Source organism: Schistocerca cancellata, chromosome 1, assembly GCF_023864275.1.
Source record: "Schistocerca cancellata isolate TAMUIC-IGC-003103 chromosome 1, iqSchCanc2.1, whole genome shotgun sequence".
In the NCBI taxonomy this organism is placed as follows: Eukaryota; Metazoa; Arthropoda; class Insecta; order Orthoptera; family Acrididae; genus Schistocerca; species Schistocerca cancellata.
The window spans coordinates 1,237,725,429-1,237,747,186 of record NC_064626.1 but is presented as its reverse complement, the minus strand read 5'-3'; positions in this window follow the sequence as shown (position 1 = coordinate 1,237,747,186).

Genomic DNA, 21,758 nt, shown 5'->3' with positions numbered 1-21,758 from the left:
ATTGTTGTGCTTCTTGTTCGAGCTGAGGGAACAGCCAATTGTCTAACTTCTCCAGATACTGTAGTCCAGTTACAGTAGCACCTTCGAAGAAAAAGGGACCAAAAACTTTATTGGCTGAAATGGCGCAGAAAACGTTCACCTTAGGCGAGTCACGTTCATACTGAGAGTCTCAGTGCCCCATACTTCGTTCGAAATGCACTGTCGATTCACTTCTGCCGTACTCAATAACACAAAAAGCTTTCTGTTGAGCGGTCTCCATCTTAGCATCAACTGACGCTGACGCCTAGTCAACAGCGCCTCAAGCGAACAAATGTACAACTAAATGAAAGTTTATAGCTCCCTTAATTCGCCGACAGATAGTGCTTAGCTCTGCCTTTTGTCGTTGCAGAGTTTTAAATTCCTAAAGTTGTGGTATTCTTTTTGAATCACCCTGTATAGTAGAGAGACTGCAGGGCACTCTCACTTCTGATTCGGTTTCATGCCACTGAATGTTCTTAGGGAAGATGATCTTTATTAGATTTGACTTCATACATCATAATGAAATGGTGGGCAGTAGTTAACACTCTTGCTTATGTGCTCTAGTGAAGGAATAGCGGTAAACTGCGTTCAAAGGAATAGTGTCACGACTTAAACGACTGCAGTAAAAGCTTATGCCGACTGATGGCCGAGGGAAGCGCGTTTTTTTCTGCGGAACCTGGGTGGAAACAATTCTGGACTGCCGAGTTCGGCGGTCTCATTGTGCAGACACGTTTGGATGCCGCCGATCAGTCGCCAGTCGCGTCCAGGTAGGCTGACTAGCGCCGAAGAGGCGCCGCTGCGATGGCCAAAGCACTGGAGACCGGCAATAAAGCAGTGGATGGGCCCTTGTTAGGCAGGAAGTCGATGAGGCGGCTGCAAGCATTCTGCGAATTCTGTGGGAGACGTCACTGGCACCCATACGTCCAGGCTCTGTTACAGAAACGTATTTGTGAAGGCATGAGGCTTTTAGCGAGTTTATGGCCGTTCTTTGGAAACTTTGAAATGGGCGCAACAGGGGAGATAACAATCTGGGCTGTGGTTCCATCCTGATTATACTGTTATCAAAACTTCAAAAAGGACTTTTATTATAACTGCCCAGATTCAGGGTATTTAAAACTGCTTACGGCAAGTTTACGGGCAAATGCCCATTTATAAATTGCCCTGACCACTGGGCATTTGCTCAGACCACATCACTTGGTTCACATCAACCAAGCAGAAAGCCGTTCGTGTCCAGTTGCACCATTGATTACGTGTAATTCATTGTGATACAAAATTCGCCAAAAAACGACAGTTTCTATTGATAATATCGTTTCTTAGCAGAAAAGAACTAAAACTGCTAATTTCATTTCATTCATAACCAACTTTGTTTCATTACATGGCAGGTGAAACAGTCTAAGGAATTCCTTGTAGACAGCTGTCATTTACTGCCCTTTCAGTGCTACTGTATTTCGAATGCAGTAAATCAACAATATTACTTCGGAGCTTAAAGTCTTGCAGGAGAAGATTACAGACCCAGACATTATGAACGGTGTGTTCGTGGCGCCCCACGTCTGCAGACCTTAATTTCCTTGACTATATAATCCCGTGACCAGTATTAACTTGCCATATTGAAACACGTATGTATTCAGTGTATTCATTGACGGCGATGGCGAGGCATGACAGAATCTCTGACCAGAGAGTTGTTTATCGTTGCTAGTCTGCGCTTGACCGCGCGAGAGTTCAGTTAGAGAGCAGTAGCGCGCGCGAGACGACAGTAGTAGTCAGTACAATGGTTGCGTGTAGCGAGCCGGCAGGAACAGTAGTCGTGTGTGAGGAGTCGGCGGGCGTCGACATGGGTCTCTGGTCACGATTCAGGACGAGGTATATTGTTATCAAAGGTAATGAAGCAGCATTGCGCTCAGGCAATAACATCTGTTAAATGTAATTAATTTGTTCAAGAATCGCCCCAATAATAATTTTGTTTTCAAACCAAGCATTTTAACAAAACAAACATTTTAATGAAAGAAAGTTTCCCATGCATTTCCTTAAAGAAAAAAATTTACTTCAGTTCAAAGAAATTCTGCGATGCATTTCCTCCAAGCTATGGCAAAAAAAAAAAAAAAAATAAGAGCAGATGCAATTTTACTGAGGTAAGAACAGGGCCTAAGATCGACATTTCGGTCTATTTGCGTTTTCATTGCAACTGAGATTTCGTTCATTTCTTATTAAATTGACTTTCATTTTTTTGTGGGGAAGTTACACTTTGGGTTTATTCGCATTAACATTTAAATATTTCTATTATTATTTTTCTTAGGAGGTTACAATATAATTCGGGCGAAATAGAGATGTTGAGTTTCTCCGAGGTTTAAGCTGCATGTTATTTGCGTCAGTGGACGACATTATCAAGTGGAAGCAGACCAAAATACATTTGGCTTCAGACAGCAAAAGGATAATGCCGTGCACAAAGGTATTGATGCTTTGTTCACTTCTGAGCCACTTGATGAACGTCTCAATCTAATGACAAGTAAATAGCACATAGCATGGCTAATGGTCTTCAACTCCTACTCTCTCAATATAAAGGCATGGGAAAGAGGCCAACAAGCTGAATCTCTTTTTATTTTCTCCCAATGAACTTTAAAGTCTCTGGTTTGTCAAATCGCTGTATGCAGAGCAAGGAGCAGGGTCCCACCTTCGAATGCAGGGCTCCAGCTCGTGATTGGCATGTGCTAAGGTGGGAGTAGTCTAAGATGTAAATGGGCTTTGCTACCGAGCTGGCGAGGAAAGTGGAGAGAGAGAGAAAAGGCCACTCTTGTACAGGCGCTTCTCTAGTTAAGTACTGCAGGTCTCTACTTAAATGGTAAGGCTTGTGTCCTTTGCTAGCGTGTCACTTAGAGCCTGTGCCAATCACCTTCTGAACCGTCAGAGGTACTGCTTCTAGAACATGCACACTAGTGATGTGTGGGTGTACTTATTCGTTTCGAGTCGGCCGTCTAAACATTTGACATATTCTGTCATGCATAGCCGTGGGATGGATTCAAAATGCTTTGGTATACCAGCAAATGGGTCCACCTGCACACTGAACTCCACTGAGGTTTCAGAGGCTCATAGGGAAAGTACCTGCATTCCGAATTAGCCGAACGCGCCATTAATAACAGATTACTGCCTTCCATGACTTCAGTCGCTAAACGCATCGTGGGGTGCCGCCCTGACCGGCAGAAGGATAAAGTATTCGCTGCTACGGCGTAGGGCTCCGATATACAGGGTGTTTCAAAAATGACCAGTATATTTGAAACGGCAATACAAACTAAACGATCAGCGATAGAAATACACCGTTTGTTGCAATATGCTTGGGACAACAGTACATTTTCAAGCAGACAAACTTTCGAAATTACAGTAGTTACAATTGTCAACAACAGATGGCGCTGCGGTCTGGGAAACTCTATAGTACGATATTTTCCACATATCCACCATGCGTAACAATAATATGGCGTAGTCTCTGAATGAAATTACCCGAAACCTTTGACAACGTGTCTGGCGGAATGGCTTCACATGCAGATGAGATGTACTGCTTCAGCTGTTCAATTATTTCTTGATTCTGGTGGTACACCTGGTCTTTCACGTGTCCCCACAGAAAGAGGTCACAGGGGTTCATGTCTGGCGAATAGGGAGGACAATCCACGCCGCCTCCTGTATGTTTCGGATAGCCCAAAGCAATCACACGATCATCGAAATATTCATTCAGGAAATTAAAGACGTCGGCTGTGCGATGTGGCCGGGCACCATCTTGCATAAACAACGAGGTGTTCGCAGTGTCGTCTAAGGCAGTTTGTACCGCCACAAATTCACAAAGAATGTCCAGATAGCGAGATGCAGTAATCGTTTCGGATCTGAAAAATGGGCCAATGATTCCTTTGGAAGAAATGGCGGCCCAGACCAGTACTTTTTGAGGATGCATGGACGATGGGACTGCAACATGGGGCTTTTCGGTTCCCCATATGCGCCAGTTCTGTTTATTGACGAAGCCGTCCAGGTAAAAATAAGCTTCGTCAGTAAACCAAATGCTGCCCACATGCATATCTCCGTCATCAATCCTGTGCACTATATCGTTAGCGAATGTCTCTCGTGCAGCAATGGTAGCGGTGCTGACGGGTTGCCGCGTTTGAATTTTGTATGCATAGAGGTGTAAACTCTGGCGCATGAGACGATACGTGGACGTTGGCGTCATTTGGACCGCAGCTGCAACACGGCGAACGGAAACCCGAGGCCGCTGTTGGATCACCTGCTGCACTAGCTGCGCGTTTCCCTCTGTGGTTGCCGTACGCGGTCGCCCTACCTTTCTAGCACGTTCATCCGTCACGTTCCCAGTCCGTTGAAATTTTTCAAACAGATCCTTTATTGTATCGCTTTTCGGTCCTTTGGTTACATTAAACCTCCGTTGAAAACTTCGTCTTGTTGCAACAACACTGTGTTCTAGGCGGTGGAATTCCAACAGCAGAAAAATCCTCTGTTCTAAGGAATAAATCATGTTGTCCACAGCACACTTGCACATTGTGAACAGCACACGCTTACAGCAGAAACACGACGTACAGAATGGCGCACCCACAGACTGCGTTGTCTTCTATATCTTTCACATCACTTGCAGCACCATCTGTTGTTGAAAATTGTAACTACTGTAATTTCGAAAGTTTGTCCGCCTGAAAATGTACTGTTGTCCCAAGCATATTGCAACAAACGGTGTATTTCTATCGCTGCTCGTTTAGTTTTTATTGCCGTTTCAAATATACCGGTCATTTTTGAAACACCCTGTATGTTCCCAGCACCCAGTTCTTTCGAACTATATTTTTCTTTTTGGAATAGTTGAGTACAGATGCGTGATGGTGGCGTAGTTTTTGTGCCATACCCCGGATTCACGTTTATGAAGTCAGATAAAGTGATTAGTGCCCTGGTTAGTGTCGTGTGTCGATCCCCAGCTGATCACCATTTCTTGTTAGTCTACGACTTTGCTCATTGCACTATACCGAAGACGACTGGTAAATGACAATGCATCTTACCGTCTCCCGAATGCTTTGATCGTATATATATTAACTAAAAGCTTTAATCGTAGCTATGTTGACTGACCTTTAATTATAACAAATTTTACCAAGAACACTGCATTTCTTATAGATCCTTAGTGCGCCTTCGTCTTGAAATGGCATACTTCATAATTGTCATGTCACAATAACTCTTTAAGCACTAAAATGACGTTTTCCGTCATAGACGCAACTCTTGCAATTACACAACTCATACAATTGTTATACAACTCATACAATTAACAAAGGGTTTTAAAGAGAGCCTCAATTTTCTGATGCTTAGAAACAGAATACACTCCTGGAAATGGAAAAAAGAACACATTGACACCGTTGTGTCAGACCCACCATACTTGCTCCGGACACTGCGAGAGGGCTGTACAAGCAATGATCACACGCACGGCACAGCGGACACACCAGGAACCGCGGTGTTGGGCGTCGAATGGCGCTAGCTGCGCAGCATTTGTGCACCGCCGCCGTCAGTGTCAGCCAGTTTGCCGTGGCATACGGAGCTCCATCGCAGTCTTTAACACTGGTAGCATGCCGCGACAGCGTGGACGTGAACCGTATGTGCAGTTGACGGACTTTGAGCGAGGGCGTATAGTGGGCATGCGGGAGGCCGGGTGGACGTACCGCCGAATTGCTCAACACGTGGGGCGTGAGGTCTCCACAGTACATCGATGTTGTCGCCAGTGGTCGGCGGAAGGTGCACGTGCCCGTCGACCTGGGACCGGACCGCAGCGACGCACGGATGCACGCCAAGACCGTAGGATCCTACGCAGTGCCGTAGGGGACCGCACCGCCACTTCCCAGCAAATTAGGGACACTGTTGCTCCTGGGGTATCGGCGAGGACCATTCGCAACCGTCTCCATGAAGCTGGGCTACGGTCCCGCACACCGTTAGGCCGTCTTCCGCTCACGCCCCAACATCGTGCAGCCCGCCTCCAGTGGTGTCGCGACAGGCGTGAATGGAGGGACGAATGGAGACGTGTCGTCTTCAGCGATGAGAGTCGCTTCTGCCTTGGTGCCAATGATGGTCGTATGCGTGTTTGGCGCCGTGCAGGTGAGCGCCACAATCAGGACTGCATACGACCGAGGCACACAGGGCCAACACCCGGCATCATGGTGTGGGGAGCGATCTCCTACACTGGCCGTACACCACTGGTGATCGTCGAGGGGACACTGAATAGTGCACGGTACATCCAAACCGTCATCGAACCCATCGTTCTACCATTCCTAGACCGGCAAGGGAACTTGCTGTTCCAACAGGACAATGCACGTCCGCATGTATCCCGTGCCACCCAACGTGCTCTAGAAGGTGTAAGTCAACTACCCTGGCCAGCAAGATCTCCGGATCTGTCCCCCATTGAGCATGTTTGGGACTGGATGAAGCGTCGTCTCACGCAGTCTGCATGTCCAGCACGAACGCTGGTCCAACTGAGGCGCCAGGTGGAAATGGCATGGCAAGCCGTTCCACAGGACTACATCCAGCATCTCTACGATTGTCTCTATGGGAGAATAGCAGCCTGCATTGCTGCGAAAGGTGGATATACACTGTACTAGTGCCGACATTGTGCATGCTCTGTTGCCTGTGTCTATGTGCCTGTGGTTCTGGTAGTGTGATCATGTGATGTATCTGACCCCAGGAATGTGTCAATAAAGTTTCCCCTTCCTGGGACAATGAATTCACGGTGTTCTTATTTCAATTTCCAGGAGTGTATATACATAGGACTAAACTGAAAACCAGTATGGCGTCTGGTTTCTCTGCGCTGAAGAGAGATGGCGTGAATGCGACGTAGGTAGCGTTCTTACATCTCACTGGTCAACGTTCAAACGCACTTTCACACTATCTGTCATGTTAGATATTGCTCTGCACGTTCGGAAAGACTCTCCAACGTACTTTTTCCACGCTAAGGCGTCAGAAAATCGACCCACTCAACGTTCAATGTCCGAATGCACGGTCCTGTGGCGACGGCATTAGTATCGCAATGTTGATGTATATTGTGAATTATTAAAATTCTAATGCCGTGTTGGGACAATGTATCCAGAAGTCACTAACATCTGCAGCAACAACTGTAACCTACACACAGCGAAGTAATGTAATATGTATGAGATATCTCAATTAACTATTTTGTTAGTTGTTGAAAGTATGGGAGTTCACTTACAATCGATCTTTCGACGGAATCTGCTCCTTCGTCTGGGCGTAAGTACTACGATCTACGTCCACATCAAACTGCTTACTGCAGTCAGCCCTCGATATAGCATCCCCCCACCCCCGTTCCATCCTCTCAAATTTCCCCCAGTTATCAAACTGTCTAATCTTTGATGCCTCAAGATGTGCCCTATTAACCGGTCCGCTCTTCTAAACAAATTGTTCCATGCATTTCTTTTCTCCACATTTGAGTTCAGTACTTCTACAATAATCATACGCTCTACCATCTTTACCATCGAAACTAAGTGTCGCCAGCTGTAAGCTGCCGGCTCATTTGGTGTCATGTCTGTGTCTGCTTGGGGTAGTTATTTAGCTCCCTTACTCGTTCATTATCCGCTGTGCGGCGAGTAGTGATAGCGATACTTCGTTATACAAATAATTACACCTCTTGAAACATAACAACCCAAGATTCATCTACACCGACGCATCAAAGAATGAAGATTGGCGTGGCTGTGTTAATGCGATGGAAGCTGTCATTGTGAAGTAAAATTCAAGGTTCCTAAGGGACTCACGATTAGGACAGCCAAGTGTTGTGGGCCACTCTTCGAGCCCTTCAATGCTCCGAGAAACACTTGGATTCTGTGTTAGTTATCCTTTCTCACTCCATATCAGCGCTGGAACTATTAAGACATCCGCATAGCGGAATATCGAGCCATCCAATAGCATACGACATCATGAAGATCACAAATGAGAATCAGGACGTTACTACGTACTGTGTGAAAGCACGCTATGGCATACTTGGCAATGAATAGTAGACAAGATAGCCAAAGCAGTCGTCTATAACGAAGCGAGGCAACGCATGAAATTACCAGCTACATATCTTTTAAACGTTATTAAAAGACACATACAATGGCAAGAGATCTCCAAACACAAAGGCAAAGATTATGCCTCCGTGAATCTGGTATTGATACCTAACTTCCGGCCCGAGAAAAATCGATGTTCCAGAAGATTCACGAAAACCGTAAGGCGCCTCACATTGAAACACGGCTGTTACAGGGAACATCTACATCGTAATGGTCCGGTAGCATCCCCATTCTGCGACTGTGGTGAAGAAGATAAAGCCAATCAACTTTTTTGGCTGGACGAACAGATAAAATGTTACAAGGCACCTACAAAGTCTAGTCACCATCAGTAATGTTTGCTGACATGTGTCTCCGTTCTGCTCTGATTGAAAAACTTTAGAATATATCGCCTTTCATATACCTGTTTGTTGAAGAGCAGGTCAACCTGAATTGTGACTGTACTATAATTTTATGTTCACGATGAGATGTTAAACCTCATATTTATGATGGCTGAATAAGACCTGCTCCTATGCCAAAAATAAATCAATGAATTTTCTTAATCCAGCCCGTTGCCCCAATCTCAGATCTGACGCACACCGTTACGACATACTGTATAGCTCCTCTCACTGCATTATGGAAGCATATCTTCACCCATAAATTAATGGACAGGGAAAATTCGCAAGAACAGTATTTCGTCGTTCTCTCTGAGACATCATAATGAGACTATTCTGGACATATCAAGAACTGTGGACTGCCACGTCCATGAAAATTGAAATAAACGCAAACAAATACCCTTATTTATTAAATACTGAGCAATAACGCACTTCGTCAGTGAGTGTCCGACGGTAAGACGGCGACATTTAATTAGGTGGTGCTTGCAATATTTTGCAAACCGTAGAGCCGCGAACGCCGCGCTATATACACAACCGGGAAAGTATCTTTATTTGAGATGGGCAGTTAAAGAAGTTCCTAATTAAATTTTAATTTCCAGCCCTCCACGATACCAGATATCTGTCCAATTATAAAATGAAATTCCGCGCGCCGGCGTCTCCAGGGCGACCGCCGTCTGTTAAACGCACCGCTGGTTTCTCTCCCGGTCCGGAGACCCGTCTTCGCTTTTTGTGGACGGCGGAAAAATGAGAGTGACGGGCTTTCCGCAGAGGCGGAGACCGAAAATGAAATATTTCATCTTCTTGCTCACCGAAGTACTAAGCTGTTTCTTCCCTTTTTTGTGCACTTCTGATATTTCTCAGGAGGGTGACAGAATACCGCATGTCCACAAACGAAGCATAATAGTTAATTCTTCAGATATGTTGTGTCCGCTAAGAACGCTGATATTTTTTCTGCTATGGGTTTTTATTTCCGTGAATGTTACCCTGAGGTTGGTTGGGGTTGGGTTGTTTGGGGAAGGAGACCAGACAACGAGGTCATCGGTCTCATCGGATTAGGGAAGGACGGGGAAGGAAGTCGGCCGCGCCCTTTGAAAGGAACCATCCCGGCATTTGCCTGGAGCGATTTAGAGAAATCACGGAAAACCTGAATCAGGATGGCTGGACGCAGGATTGAACCGTCGACCTCCCGAATGCGAGTCCAGTGTCTAACCATTGCGCCACTTCGCTCGGTTTACCCTGAGGTGTCTTTGCAAATATGAATGTTCCTCTCGCTGTATGAGCAGTTTTCGTTACAACTGTATTCTTTATTATTCTGTTCTATTTGTAGTGCTATCAGCTTGGGGATCAAATTACTGCATTACTAGTCACCTCCATAGAGCAAAACATATAACGTATAGGGTGTCCCAGTACGTATATGACAGGAACTATCATTCTAAGCGGAATAGTGTAGTCAACAAGGGCCTTAAGAGCTAGGACGAAGTCTTCATCTTCAATACTGTGAAACAAATCCGTGCTAATGAAAGTTCTCTGCTTTTTGACAAGTGGTAGTAAGGACCTAAACAAGAAAACATTTTTTTGTTGTTGTTGCGAATGATCGTTTCCGTCATGTTCATGAATATTGATGATTCCTCCTGGAACACTCTGTATATCAACTTGAACACACAAAAAAATAACTGTAATATAATTTTTTTAGTTATGTTACCTGCTCAGCTGAGGGACTTCAAGCCCTCTCTAAAATGGACTAGAGTTTTACATATACCATACTTTTTACATCACAGTTAAATAAATAAGTATAATGTTCACGATGTTGTAAGTTGTAATAATAGGTTATGGTTGCAAAATACTAACAAAAGTTATTTACAGAAGAATGGAGAAAACTGGTGAGAATGATCACATTGGATTTCGGAGAAATGTATGAACACCCAGACAACAATGACCCTTCGACTTCTCTTAGGAGATAGATTAAGGAACGGCAAATTTACGTTTACAGAATTTGTAGACTCTGAGAAAGCTTTTAACAATGTTGACTGAAATGCTCTCTTTGAAAATCTGATGGTAGCAGGGTAAAATACAGGGAGCGAAAGCTATTTACAAGTTTTACAGAAACCAGGCGGCAGTTAAAAGCATGGAAGGGAAGCAACAGTTGAAAAGGTAGTAAGTCAGGGTCGTAGTCCATCCCCGCTGATAGGTAGTTTGTGCAATCACTACGGGAAACGAAAGAAAAATTTGGACCAGAAATCAAAGTACAGGGGAAAAGAAAAAGAACTTTGAGGTTTGCAGAGACGGCGAAAGACTTGGAAGAGCAGTTGAACGGAATGGACAGTGTCTTGAAAGGGGGATGTAAGATGAATATCAACAAAAGCAAAACAAGGATAATGGAAAAGCGTTTCTGAAGAAGAGAAATTTGTTTACATCGAATATATTGTATACGTTGATCAGACGGTAAAGGAGACAGAATAGGCATTTTTTATACAGTTTTCACAATTGAATCATTTGCTACTGCAAGCTATGTGTTTCACTGTTGTAGTGTTAGACGAGTAGGATGCATTTCAGTAATTTTCTCTAGTTCTCCGTATCTTCCTAATGCGTTAAATTCTATAAGTAATTATGGTATTTTGGGACTGCTTTTATTAAGTCGCACTAATGTGTTTTCTTTGGTTGTAATTCACGTTCACACGCCTTGGCGTAAAAGGTGTCTCAAAACTGTAAATAAGATGTCTTAAGTATCCCACCAACTACATATCTCAGAATGTTATTAAATTGTCAGAAAGAAGCTTCCATAGGTAAAAGAAAACTGAAGCAGCATTGCTTTTACAGTTAAATAGCCTACTTTTATAACTGATAAAACAAACAAAGTTAAGACAATGTCATTATGCAGAAATAGCAGAATGGCTGATGCTCTAAGCACTCTCCTATGTCCTATAGACAAGTGCTTTTAAATAAAATATTTCAGTCGAGGACTACTCTATCAAGATTCACATTATCTGTGTGCTGTTTCTCGCTGTGGATTGGGCACTGAAGACTAATGACTCAACTGTTGTTAAGGCTTATCGAAAGGAAGGTCCAGGTATTTACTTACGTATTCGCAATGTACTCATGAGTTTATATAGAAAATAAAAAAATATATAGGAAGCACTATATGCTTAAAATGCGTGGTATCGACATCTGCGAGAGCGAATGTTTAACGTGTATCAATATGCAGGGAAGAGCGCAGGGGCTGAATTTCTCCGGCAGGCCATAAAATGTTTTGTAAACACGGTTATTGGACCAGTTTATATATGCCGCACTTGGCATATTTCGCCTCAAACACTTATGAATATTGCATGTATTATTCAATGAATAGCGCCGGCTCCGATCGATCTCCGATTCGAAATGTCGGGAACCGGGCGCGTTGCAGACGCCGTATTACGTCAACTGTAGTGACATTCACGGTCGCCGAGAGTGACGTCAGAACATCGCACGCCACGCATTTGAGCCAAGGAGAGCTCAAAAGTACTGGCACGCCAACGCGCGGGGCTAGGGTGTACGCGTCGCACGAGAAATCCGGGAACCGTGAGCGATGCCAGCCGCATAAGAATGAGCAACATATGTCCAATGGAAAAACTATAGAACCCATCTCTGAATTACGCAGTTATATTACAATTACTATTTATTTTGGAAAATATTATAATCTTAACACAATTACTAGGCTAGAAACTTTAAGCTTGTTTGAAAACGCAGCGCCATCGTAGCGATAGGAAGGAAACAGTGTAAACCGACTAAGATTTACCGCAAATAATATTTACCCCGTTGGTGGAATATACTTGCTATGGGTCTAGAGGTAAACTTCGTTGTTCTGACGGAACGATGAAATTGCCTTTTTCAGGGGCGTAATCGACAGCTATGTAATGTAAAGGTGCAGCAATTTTTGGAAGGTTTAAGGTCAACTGTGTACACCTCCTGTGTTATCTAATATCAATTTTTTGAAGAATTATGAAAGACAATTTCTGCTCGCGTATGAGTATGTGAAATTCAGCTTTTTGTGTTCTTTGAAGAGACAACGGATCACTTGTAGCCAGTGTGTTTGTCAGTTGCGAAAAAGCTTTCGATAAAATCCGGCATCGTCGCCAAGTAAAGAAAAACACTCACAGCATATCACAACAGTTACGCGGATGGGATGAAGACTGTAGTCAATAGAACCCATTATGTACACGGTTTAGTCAGATAAATATGACCACTGCCTACGTTCTACGTCAACGTGCAATAACTACTCACAGACAGCAGGTGGCAACTTTAGCAGTAGCGGGTAGATAATACTTGTTGTGTGGGGGAGGGGGCGTCGAAAACTGTGCACTCGTAGTCGCAGTGCGGAAACGATTGATCTGACGTCCGATAGGGCATGATGACTGGCTTTCTGGCCGGGGGTGGAAGCATGCCCGAAATGGCTAAGTTCGTAAACTGTTCCTCTGCCACCGTGGTTAAGTATACCGTGCATAGCAAAATGACGACATCCAAAAGCAGCGCCGAGGAAACTGTGGTATTCCACGGGCCGTAGATGACAGAGATGAACGACGACTGGGGAACGAACAGATGTGCAATTACTGAGCAACTGATCGTGCAGATGAAGCAAGGGGCTACCAACAGTGTCGGTCGTCTCAACGACCGTTCAGCGGACGTGTGGGCCTCTAGAGTGCTGCAACGCTCCATGTTTGACCGGTCACGGCTCGCCTGTTGACTGGGGGACCGAGCCGCTCGTGTCCGGCCCCACACGTCTCGGCTCGGTCACGTACTCGCCCCATGTCTGATGTCCGGATTCCGGACACGCGGATAACCGAGCATGACCGGTCACCGCCGACGTCTCACCTCGCCCCGCCCCGGATCGCTGCGCTGTACTTTACTGTACAAATCCAACGCCTCTCTCTCTCTCTCTCTCTCTCTCTCTCTGTTTTAAGACAAAAGTAACGTTTCCAAGAACGGGTACGTGACACAGCTAAATTCATAAAGCATTTGGAAAGTAAAATGATTTTCAATACAATCGCGGATAGAAGACGAGTGTCATTTCCAAACAGAAGATCTATTTTTCCTTTCATTAACAGGAAACATTGAATAAGTGCTGTCCCTGTAATCTAAAAGACAACCATCTTCACAAAGAAAGCATACAAAGAACATTCAATATTTACAGACGTAACTTGTCATACTTTTCACTTGTCTGCAACAGAAACAAAATTATAGTTATTGTTGATCAGTAAATCACTAACGCGTCCCGGATTTAACTGGCTGACATCTGCCACGTTAACTTCTCCATAATGCGCACCTAGATGTATTAATTCTTTTCCTAGTTCTCTGAAACCTTCACCGCAAACAGCTTAAAAGGTCTCACATCGTTAGCACAGATTGCAACACACTTTGCTGTAATACTATTTTTTATTACTGCCGGTATCCCTGAAGGAGCTGTACCTTTGTGAGGTGTCTTGCACCTATGTTTCTTTAAATGAGTGGTTTCCGACTGGAAACACACTAATGTTGAGCAGTTTATGCACGATACGTATCCAGTAGACGCACTGTTTTCGTCTACAACTAACAGAAATGTACTCCATACTTGGCTTTTTAGACCTTCCCTTTCTTCAATGTGTAAACATTGGTTTCAATCTTACGTCTTTACTGATCTGGCTTCCTCGCGCTGCATGATTGCAGAGAGAGAGAGAGAGAGAGAGAGAGAGAGAGAGCGAGAGAGAGAGACCACAAATGAGAAGCCCGTATTGGCTGCAGTCTCACACGGATAATGAAACGTATAAAGTGTTTGAAGTTATGTGCTACGTATTCGGTCACGGCTTCTATGCTCGGTCATTAGAACTAGTGCGGGCAGCCTATCCAGTTAGGGTGTGCTCGCCCCATCTCGTATTTTGTGCTCGCTTACTCGGTCATGCAGGACTCTATGGGCCTCCGCAGCAAGCGCCTTGTGTAAGTAGGCTGTTTAGGGTTTCTTATTGGTAACGCCACGTAGCGCTCTGTATGAATATCACTGGCTGTGCTGTGTGCAGTCTGTGGCTAGTTTGCATTGCTGGCTGCCATTGTAATGTTGGGCAGCTGGATGTGAACAGCGCGCAGCGTTGCGCAGTTGGAGGTGAGCCGCCAGCAGTGGTGGATGTGGGGAGAGAAATGGTGGAGTTTTGAAATTTGTAAAACTCGATGTCTTGAACTGCTATGTATATTATGATTTTTCAACACTATTAAGGTACATACATTGCTTGTTCTCTATCAAAATCTTTCATTTGCTAACTATGCCTATCAGTAGTTAGTGCCTTCAGTAGTTTGAATCTTTTATTTAGCTGGCAGTAGTGGCGTTCGCTGTATTGCAGTAGTTCGAGTAACGGAGATTTTTGGTGAGGTAAGTGATTTGTGAAAGGTATAGGTTAATGTTAGTCAGGGCCATTCTTTTGTAGGGATTTTTGAAAGTTAAATTGCGTTGCGCTAAAAATATTGTGTGTCACTTTAGTGAATGTTTGAGTACGTTGAGTTTTGCTCAGCTGTTTGAAAAGCAAATAATGTAAGAGGTTTATCAGCACAGTCATTCAGAAATTTTTCTAAGGGGACGTTACACTTGTTCGTGCACCCACGCTGCCTGCTGTTCATAGGTGACGAAAACTTGGATTTTCACGCCAGTACCGCTACTGGACGTCAGCTGACTTAAGCCAGGTGACCTTTTCAGATAGCTCACGTTTTATGCTTCATCGGACAGATGACCGTTGCGTGTACGGCTTGGAGCATCTGAAAGCAAGCGCCCTACAACAAGTCGGAAGCGTTCAGGCGAGAGCAGGGTGTTTTCTACTCTGGGGAACGTTGTCGTGGCATTCCCTGCGCGATCTCGTCATTCTGTAAAGCACATTGGATCAACACAAGTACGCATTTATCTTCGGGGACCATGTCCACCGTGCAACGGAACATATTAAAGGCTTTACTTTACCGAAGTATGCGATACCCTCCAAATTCAACCAGTTTAACGAGTATTTATGATTATAGAAAAGGTATTGTGTATGTTAACAATGATCGCATAACATGTCTCCATAAACAGTCAACCCATTAAATTATACTGAATAACTGACCCACACAAAAGTTAATATCACTTGATCACTGATACAGCAAATGTCAACATGTAAAAACACTAAGTTCATCTTAAATAATTAATATGAAGTACGAAAAATAGTGGCCAACTTAGGTATTTTGGATCTCCTTAAATAAAAATCACCCAGTGAAACCTATTTGTTCACTAGGAGCGGTTTCACTCAGTATTCACGTAATCAATCTTATTTTAGACGAAAACCAATGTCATTCTTAATAATTCATGTTATTTACTTATTTATGCAAATTAGAGAAGTCAATTGACAAACTTCTAAAAAACGGCCTTTTTGTAACAAAGAATTATTCTGTCAAGTCAAAAAATCTGTCTGTCATTTTAATAACATGTTAAATTATGTCACTCGATGCAAATTAATAACTTTTCTGCACAAATTATGATATCAGATGTACATGTGACTTATAAACTATATCTCTTTTTAGTAGTTCTTTGACAATGTTATAAATACAAGCAGCAAGAAGGGTCGGGAGGCAGTCGGAATGTCACTTTGGTAAAGTGTGTTTGTGTGTTATTGTTTGAGGTGGATAAACAAAGCAAAGAACATGTAAAGGAAGTACTACTTTGTGTTGTGTCATGGTCTGTGGTGGACAGTGGAATTAAGATGGCCACCGGAGAAATAAATATTTGAAGTTTACATATTTGTTGGTTTCGCTCGTTCTTTATCATCAAAAGCACATAAAAAAACACGGGACCTCATGTTTTTAACCCTAGACAACCAGATTTAGAGCCAGCATCAGCATCGAGACACGGCAGCGATCCAGCAAGTAGCAGCGATGACCACAACACAATGCATTTTAATGGCGCCAACCTAACATCAAGTGCTAACAAGCTCCGTAAATGGGAGTGAAATAGTGCGATTATTGCAATTAGCAATATCTACGACTAGGCGACCATTACAACCGGTACATGGAGTTTGTTTTTGTGTGGTACGATAGCACCCACCAGCAGGACAACGCAACGCGTCACAGAGTTCGTATTGCAGGTGAGTGGTCCGAACAGCGTCAGGATACGATAATCGTATTTTCCTGAGCACCAACTGCCCCCCTCCCCCCGCCCCGCCCGGATTTAAAACCAATCGAGAATGTGCGCGACGACATGGAATCATCAACCGAGAAACCTAACGTAACTGGCCAGGCCAGCTCCACAAAGCTCCACAGTCCAACAGCACCTTCCAGAATCCCGTTGACTCTTCTCCTGCACGCCTTGCGCTGCAAAAGGTGGCTATTGCCTATTAGGGCTTTTGTCAGGTGGTCATATTAATGTGATTGGACTATGCAACTCATAACGGCGATACATACAATCAAACATGTACATTAAGTAACTGTGATAGAACCATCATTGTTACGGGGATAAGGATATTCACATCCTAGATGGCAACGTTTTCAGCACTCAGGTCGTTTACAGACGTCGTAGTTGTTTACTGCCAAGTTCAAATGGTTCAAATGGCTCTGAGCACTCTGGGACTTAACTTCTGAGGTGATCAGTCCCCTGCTAACCTACCACGGACCATAGCGGTCGCGCGGTTCCAGACTGTAGCGCCTAGAACCGCTCGGCCACTCCGGCCGGCTACTGCCAAGTCAATTTGATTGAAAATTATAACCAAATATAGGGAGATACTGATGTTACATGTGGTTTGTAAGACCGACAGAGAATCCTAAATATAAATGTAACACATGTAAAAAAGACCCAAAGATGTGCCGTCCGCTGTGGCCGAGCGCTTGTAGGCGCTTCAGTCAGAGCCATTTGAACCGTTTTTGAACTCACAGATGTGATGCCATCAGACTACACGATTGAGTGCGTCAGAAATCAGTTACAGCCCCAAGTATATATAAGTACTTGTTCGGAGAGATTTTAAAGTGGAACGACATGGATCTAACAGCTGGATAAACCGGCGCCAAACTACAATTTGCTCTCACAGGTAGCAAACCACGCCTACTAAATGTGCACCTCGGCGCTCGGGAGCCACAGCACATTTGCGACACCTGAGGATGGGCTTATGAGAGCCCGAAACTGGTCGTGATAATAAAAGAAATTTGCAACTGAAGCGCTGTTTTCAACCTCTAGTACAATTTATTGGATGAAGCCAAAGAAAATGTATTAGGTCTACAATTTTGCTTCCGCAGTTTTCAATAGACGGCAGTAGCGGCAAGTGGGGTTCAAGTGGCTGGTCATAGATGTAATACAATAAGCTTAGGCATCTGTGAACATAATGTCATAAAAATATTAGTCGATTTGTGATTGCAGCATAAGGTTATTCTCGATTACGTGCGTCAACTTACGTACCCATTTCTCGCCATTTGCGGGAAGTTTTAATTTTCTGCTTTAACGTGAAGAAATTTGCGGCTGTAACTATTAAAATGCTGGGTAAGACCAATGGTGAGGGAACTATTAGTGGAAGAACGTGCAGAGAATGTTTTCAACGCCTTAAGAACGGCGATTTTCATGTCGAAGATCGGCATGGCGGTGGAAGACAGAACATTTCCGTAGATACTGAAACAGACGAAGACAATCACAGGACATCATTGTCGAAAGCAATTGATGCGATAGAGCCCAGCACTGAAACACAAACGGCCGCAATACAGCGATGGACACGTAAAGATAATTTGGCAGCAGGTCAGTGCTCGACCTCATGTCGCAAAACACGTCAAAATTTACCTGGAAACGTTGAAATGAAAAGTCCTATCCCTCCCGTCGTATTCTCCATACGTTGCTCTCTCTGACTACCACCTTTCCCGATCAGTGGCATGCAGTCTGGCTGATCAGCGCTTTCGATCATACGAACAAGAGCAAAATTGAATCGATTCATTGATCCCCACAAAAGACGCCCAGTTCTTCCGCCACGGGATTCGTATGCTATACGAAAGATGGGAGAATGTAGTGGCCAACTACGGGCAATACTATGAATCATAATTTTTTGTAAGTTTTTCACAATATTAGACAAAAAACGACGGAAGCAAAGTAGTAGACCTAATAATTCATTCATAAAGAAGGTAGCTTACAAAAGATGAGCTGTTCACTTCGTTATGTCTGTTTTTTCGTGAGGAAAACATGTGGTAAGTAAAATCTAAACAGGAACGGAGAGAATGATTGACGGCAATCACATATATTATGGTAGATGACAATGTGCTATGAACTGTCATTTTTTCGTGAAATTTCCTTGGTGAATGAAGGACTCGTTATGCATTCGCATTCTATGTCTGCGTCTTTAATCGCAGCACACAAAAAAAAATCCTTGACAAAGAATGTTATTAATCACTTATTTGGCATTTTCTGCTACCAGTCACTTATTTGTTTTATGTTTAATGTAACATATTGCAACGCATTTCGAGAATGTTCTGTTCATATTCAGGCACAGAAAATTGTTATTTACAAATAAAATATCTTGAACTAAATTAATACTGGACTTTTACAAACTGTTTTCTCCTAGAGTGGCTGTTTCGGTATTTGGAGGGCGGGGGCGCAATTCTTGGCCACAAATGATGTCCACTGGTGTCGTACGCTAGTGTGGAGCTGTGTCTCATTGTTTATTATGATTGACACCACAGCCCGTGTTGGATGCAGATAGTTTTGCAAAAGTCGTTAGGGTGCAAAAATCGTGTGACATGTTTTTTTCTACATATTTATTTACTGACGATTTTGGGGTCCCAAAGTTTAGTTTGCATCACTGGTACACTGGTAGAGCTATTGTGAGACATTATACTACGGAACTATTTATTTTGGCACTGTTTTTTAACATAATTCAATGCACAAATTTTTCTACGTGCACGTAAATACTCTATGCATTAAACACAATATGGCAGCCTTGCTGCATATGAATGAGTATCGACTGTCAAATAAAAAAGTTTATCGCACAGTTTTCACATCCTAACAACTGATGCAAAACTGTTCGCGTAACACACAGACTGTGGTGTCAGCCAATAATAAACAATGAGAAGCAGCTCCACACCAACAGAATGCATCAATGAACATCAATTTATGGTCAACCACTGCCCCCACCCTCCATATAGCCGAACAGCCACACCAGGGGCGAACAATAAACAAAAAGACATGCGTTAATTTAGTTTAAGTTATTTTGTTTTTAAGTAACAGTTTTCTGTGTGTGTATAAACGCCTGAAGATGAGCAGAACATACTCGGGCTAGTTGCAACACGTTGAATTAAACATAAAACAACTAAAAGTGAATGGTAGCATAAATTGAAATAAATAATTATTCCGCAAAGTCACAGTTCCCAAATGTAGCCGGTGCGGCCACAAGTAAAAAGAATGATACGTTTCTATACAGAAAAAAGTAAGAGTGGTATGCTTATGTTTTCTTGAAATTGGAGTGGTCTCAACGATCTACTCACCAATTAAATTCCTCGCACATTTCCATATATTGGGATGAAAATAGAGGATTTTCGGCAACCGTACCTGGAACATAAGAAAAATATTTTGTACCAAACAAGACTATATATTATTTTATGCTACAAGAGAACTAACAAGACTCAAACTACCAACTTTGACGCATACACGTATGGCTATTAAAATATTTTACAGCACAGATTGGTGATTGATGCCAGTAATGGATCGCAATTAGAATCACAGCCCTGCCAAAGATTGCACAGTGGCTTGAAGAATTCTTCTCGGTGTATGAAATAGGAATGAAGGCATGTAAATAGCACTCTAAGTAAAATAATGCTGTATCTCGAACGCCTGTCACTGGTTTCCCGCTTCTACGTTGAACGAAGTCTGCAAAATCTTGACTTTCTATTATATTAATGATTTTTAGGTTACGTCCGTGTACAGTTGTATAGCTATTCTTTAGGTTTTGCCGTACGTATTTCGCATAAGTTTCTTTTTGAATCTTAATCTAGCTGAAATAAATACACATTTTCACTTACGTGGAGTACTTTCATCCTATAATTGTACCATTTCACTTATAAGTTATGAAAGTGTTCTAGCTCTGAGACTTTCTTGCTTAATGTATATTTCATTTCTTCTAACGTGTAATTTTAGTACTAACGACGGAAGAGACGGCAGAAACGAAATATGTGAAGCAACACCAAAATAAATTTTGCCTATTAACACGCATCAATTTACTCAAGAGAATAACGTAATGTAAAACTTAAAATAGCATTTACACAGCTGCACATAGACGTAACCTCAAAATAACTGACATATTTCTCACAGCTGAGGATTGACGCAGTGACATTAAATGAAATGATCCACATGGACAGGCAACAAGTCAAAGAAATCTTGAAAATATTTTCATTCAAAAGGTAATAATAAACTTGTTACAAAACATGTAAATGTACAAAACACTGAGGTGTATATAATAGTTTTTAGGCTATTATATCCACGCATCATCAAAGAGAAAGTCAAAATCAATTTAGAACACATTTACATTGATCACACTATTACACTGAAAATTTGGAAATGTCATACTGTATGTAATACACAGCCTCTCTCAAGTGAACATCGGCACATAACTTTACTCCCAGTGGCAATCTGTATATCAAAAATCATAGTAACAGGTGATAGTTGAGTGTAAAAGGTCTGAAAAAAATGCATGTAGGACCTGTTTACAATCGGGCACCAAAACACACGTTTGATACTTCACAGTTCCGGAAACAAGACACATCGCATCGTAAAACGATAAAAAGGCACAAATCCGAGCCCATCTGTAGAAATCAACATTCAGAAACAACGTAATTTCAGAAATAAATCGAGGCCCACAGAAGGTTTCTCGCCCGCATCTCGTGGTCGTGCGGTAGCGTTCTCGCTTCCCACGCCCGGGTTCCCGGGTTCGATTCCCGGCGGGGTCAGGGATTTTCTCTGCCTCGTGATGGCTGGGTGTTCTGTGCTGTCCTTCGGTTAGTTAGGTTTAAGTAGTTCTAAGTTCTAGGGGACTGATGACCATAGATGTTAAGTCCCATAGTGCTCAGAGCCATTTTTGAAGGTTTCTCACAGGAGTCGAAAAAAATTTGGCTTACATAGGAAAAAGGAGTAATTACATTGTATTTTGTAGAAGGTGGTGTCTAAGAGACTAAAAAAATCACTTAATTTGACATCATTTTCCTTTAATTTACGTCAAAGGTCAGAAACATTTTGTTAACAGATTACCGGTTTCGGTCGATAATGACCATCATCAGATATGTTATATAAAAACAAATCGTAATGTACTGCAGCCAAAGTGGCATCGTCAAATGTTAAATG